Source organism: Rhincodon typus, chromosome 2 (genome assembly GCF_021869965.1).
Source record: "Rhincodon typus isolate 14 chromosome 2, sRhiTyp1.1, whole genome shotgun sequence".
In the NCBI taxonomy this organism is placed as follows: domain Eukaryota; kingdom Metazoa; phylum Chordata; class Chondrichthyes; order Orectolobiformes; family Rhincodontidae; genus Rhincodon; species Rhincodon typus.
Window position 1 is genome coordinate 30,181,207 of NC_063333.1, and position 5,279 is coordinate 30,186,485.

Genomic DNA, 5,279 nt, shown 5'->3' on the forward strand with positions numbered 1-5,279 from the left:
TCGGGTCTAGACCCTTCATTAGAAATGGGGCATTTCTGATGAAGGGTCTAGGCCCGAAACGTCAGCCTTCCTGCTCCTATGATGCTGCTTGGCCTGCTGTGTTCATCCAGCTCTACACCTTGTTATCTCAGATTTTCCAGCATCTGTAGTTCCTACTATCTCTGGTACAAGTTTTACCCCCACATTTGTAGATATATGTTCACTGTTTGTCAACTGTGTGAATGAATGTAATTTTAGATGCAGCTACAGTAATGAAGATCCAGAGTTCAACTATGTTCAAATCATGCAATGTTCTCACCCTGTCTGAACAATAGCCTTCCTATCGATACCACCAGGTTGGATGAACCTTTGTCAGGATTGAATGAGGGAGCACCAGATGCAATGATGGCTTCATCTGTGTGTAACCTTAATTTTTATTAAACAGCATGATCCAAATAGAAATATCAAAGGGTTAGGTTGTACTTGCAGTTGGGATTATGCAGGGTGTAATGGCCTCAGCAGCATCAAAACTTTTACAGACAGTGAGAGATGTCTTCACGCAGCTCAACGAGATACACAAGGAAGTCCTGCCTGCATTACTTTGACCAACTTTTCTGTGCTGTTGGATGCCAGAGGTGCTATTTCATCTGATGGACATCCTTATGTTCACACCCTGTACAATGTCACAGCTCTCACAGATTCCCATCATTACCTCAGTGTGTCCCCCAGTTGTGTGGAGCAGGGATTGCGAGAATCAAGCAATGTCCTGTGGCTGGATTGTCCTGTTTGATGCCCCGACATGACCTTTATGGAAACCTAATGTGGAGGGGCCAGCCAATGTATCCTCAGCGGTCTCAGTGTTACACTGGGGATATGCTGGACAGCATGAAGACCTCCACGCCCCAGACAGAGTACAGCACCACTGCCCCTCACCCATCTGCTTGGCATTCAATGGAAGATGATGACTATCACTGTATCTCCTGCACCTTCGATGAGGGCAGCTATGGCTGCAGCCTCCATAGTCATGGGTGACTCCACATTTGCTGTAGGTTGATGCTGGTCCTGGGCTACGAGACCCATGTACTTCAGCCATTTGTGCATCAGGTACAGGGTCAGCCACAGCTTCTGTACCTGCTTCTCACTGAGGGTAGGTCCAATGATTCTTTGTGGACAATATCACAAACAAAGGAGCTCCTCAGTAAAGTGATCATTCAGCAGTGACACAGCACACACTAATAACCATTGAACTGTGTCCTCCAAACACTGGCACGTGGAGGCCAGTGAGATGCATCAGTGTGAATGTTGTGCATCGCAGCCTTTTTGGTGCACATACAACAACAGATTATACATGTGGGATTGAAAACAGGGACCTCTTCCCCCACACCAAATCTCCACAGTACCCAAGAAATACAGCATTGCAAATAGAATAATGGTGTGGGCATTTTATGGTCCAAGCTGTGACGTGAGCAGCTCTTGTACCTTCTGCAGATCATGGGACCATGGAACATGATTTCTACTTTAACTAGAGCGAATCCTTCCAGGCCATCATACATTGCTATGTCTCACAGTCCTCAGAGGGATTGATTCATGATGTTGAATGAAGTGAACAGCCTAGGGTAGGGGAGCCCAAAACTAGAGGGGAAGTATTTGAAAGGGATGTGAGGGGCAAATTTTTCACAGTTTGTGGTGTGTTCATGGAACGAGCTGCCAGAAGAAGTGGTAGCGGTGACAATTACAGCATTTAAAAGACATTTGGACAGTACATGGATAGGAAAGGTTTAGAGGGATATTGACCAAATGTAGGCGAATGGGATTAGTTCAGTGTAAGAAACCTGGTTGGCATGGATGAGTTGGGCCGAAGGGCCTATTTCCATGCTGTATGACTCTATGACCCTAGGTGGTCAAGAATTCTTGGGACAGGATTTTTAGTTGACAGGAGTACTGTGAGCCTTTAAGTTCTGAATGAAGTGTCAATACACAAAGAGGCAGAGATGCCCTGAGCATGCAAGTAGGCATAAAGTGTGTGAACACAATTAGAGCAAGCGAGGATTCCCAAGATCCACCTGTCCCTGCATACAAACTGCCTTAATAGCAGCACTATGAAAGGTGCCAGGGTGCTCTGAAGTGCAGCATTCACTAGGATGGTCTCTGGTGTGCAAGGACTGTCTTATAAGCAAAGTTTAAACAGGTTGGAACTCTACCCTCTTGAGTTTAGAAGAATGACAGGTGATATCATTGAAGGAGCGGCACAGTGGTCAACGCTGCTGCCTCATAGCTCTAGGGACACGGTTCGATTCCACCCTCAGGTGACTGTCTGTGTGGAGTTTGTACATTCTCCCTATGTCTGTGTGGAGTTTGCACATTTTCCCTGGGTATGCATGGGTTTCCTCCAGGCTGTCTGGTTTCCTCCCACAGTGCAAAGGTATGCAGGTTGGATGGATTGGCTGTGCTAAATTTCCCCACACTTGGTTTATAAGGACAGGGTGGGAGACTTGATGGGCTGAATGACCAGTGTGGGCTTAAGAAGTTTGACAGGGTAAGTGCTGAGAGGACATTTCCTCTCATGGGAGAGTCTAGGACCAAAGGGCAAAGTCTCAGAATAAAGCGGTTTTAAGACTGAGATAAGGAAGAATATCTTATCTCAGAGGGTTGAGTGTCTTTGGAACTCCTTGCCACAAGGACCTGTGGGGGCAGAGAACTTGTGTATATGTAAGGCTGAGAGATATAGATTCTTGATCAGTAGGGGAATCGAGGGTTACAGAGAAAGGGCAGGAAATTGGAGGAATGTTGGATCAGCCATGATCCCATTTAATAGCAGTGCAAGCTTGAGGGGCTGAATGGCCTACCCCTGTTCTTATGGTATTATGGAAGTAAAGAACTATGCACTAGGTGAGGAAGATGTGCCGTGATGATGCGATGAGGCCACTATGTGTTTCATGCCAACCTCCATGAACGGGGGTTGCATGTGGTCACTGCCCGTGGAATTTAACATGAGATGTTGCTGACTGCCGAGATGGAGACCTAGAGGAGTAAGCAGCAAACTGGAGCTGCCAGGTACCTGCCTTGGCTTTTATGTTGGGCATTGTTGCTATCTAGTTTCTATCCAACACATGGGAAAGTAGAAAAATGCAGAGCAATGAGGCGAGATTAGATTCTAATGGCTCCTTAATGTATCCAATCAGCAGTAAGAATCTCACCTTGTCATTCAAAACTTAGTTGGAGGATTCGACTTTATTCTCACAATTTTGCCTTATTTTCCCAACTGATTTGCTTTGCCAATGTTGTTCAGGAGCTGGAAAATTCTGGCCTTTTCTTTGTGTGTAATAAAAATTGGTTGTTCTTTTGTTAAATGTACACTGGCAATCTCCTGTGAATATGTTCAGTGACTGACCACTTCAGAAGACAAGATAGCAAACCTGAAACTTATCATCTATCAAGCCAGGTTTTACTTTGTGATCTAACTTGTTCAGTATTTCATTACCTGGGATCATAATGCTCTGTTGTATCAAACCATGGGCAATTAAGGATGGGCAATAGATGCCTGCCTTGTGCCAGCCAGGTTCCAAGAATAAGAAAATATACATTATTTGTAGGACCTGTCCCATGATTCAACCCACTAAATTTTTTTTATTATAGTTGTGCCCCATGACAATCATGGAGGATAAACCTGACATATCTCCCATTGGGTCAACATTTGTCAGTTGGTATTCAGCATCACCAACCTCAATCCTAATGCCCCTACAATACCATGTTCTTTGGCAGACTTTTGTCTCTTGAGGATAATGGTTTGCACCTTGATGGTCCATCCTAGTTATGAACACCACCTAGCCACACTGTAACATCTGCCTTATTTACTGCAGTGGGCTGAGAAAGTGCAGGCTTCACTGGCCTCTATTTCCTTGGGCCTTCTTTGTGACCAGCTGAGCTTTTTGTTTCTCCTCACCTCCTCTACCACCTTTCCAATCAGTCAGCCTCTAGAGGTCATGGGTATCAGTGACAGTCTCCCAATAATCTGTATTGATCCTCTTCCTGTACAGGACGATCATGAAGGGGAGACAATGTTGGCAAATTATTTGGCCAAAAAGAGAGATCAGAGCCACTATCAACCCTACACCACATATACACATTTCCCAGCAAGAATCACTGAATAAAGATACAAATTGAAAACACTTTCTTTGTCTTTAAACGTTTGTCCAAAATTTTCTAGAGATGCTCCAAAGTCCACCAGAATTCTAATCATTTCTGAAGTTTAAGTATTTGAACTAATTTGTTGAGATCTATCAATGATTAAGAGATGGATCTATCTAAAATTATTTGAAGGTCATTACTTTGAAAAATAATTTTCTGGCCAATAAAGCTATTTCCATTATCTCAATACACCTGGACTTCAAATGGCTTTTCCTAAACCATCAAAAGGATGAGATTTACTCTTGATCAGTCATGATCTGTGTGAACTGTCAGAAACAGCCAGACATTAACAATGGTGTTTTATCTAGTTGCACCTCTTTACAAGTAACTCATTGTCTGTTGTTTTGTTGGATGATAGCTTAAGCAGCAGACCTTAATGAGAAATGAGTTAGTAACAAAGCCCTTTTATTTCTTCTGTCAGCAATGGGGTTTTTAGATTATCCTAGCAAGTTGATCATTTGCTTGGTATTCCTCCTACATTCCAAACCTGTCACCTTTAAAATCACCCTGAGAAGAGATTGCCAATGATGAATCATTCTATCCTTCTTTCTTAGTCCAATTAGTTGTTCTAGATTGTAGGATAACCCAAACATGTATCCTTATCGCTACAAAAGCATTTAGTCTATCATTCTCAACTGAAACCTCTGTCACTTCACTTCTACATTTAGTTAGGTACATAATTTCAAATTTGAGTGTTTGTACCAATAACACTATGTTTATCTATAATTGTAAATTCTTCAACTGATCAAACTAGAAGACAGAATGATTTTCTGGGTGCTTGTAATATTTGCTGAATGGAAAGTGGCTATTTTATTGGCGCAATATACAGTACATGCCAAATCAGTGAATGTTTAACTATCATGCTATGATAGTCAAAGACACACACAGGCAAGCTTTCTTGTAAGTTCTTAAAAATAAAAAATAATAGTAATTAATGCATTGAACCTGGACAAATTATAGTAATAAAAACAGTCCTAAATTCAGATAACTGTGAGCTCAAAGATCATGCACATACGCAAACACTGATACATGGCTTATAGTGTGGAGGATAGATTAAGCAGCCTTTATAAGAGTCCAATACAAGTTAAAGATATATGACCGTTATATATTCT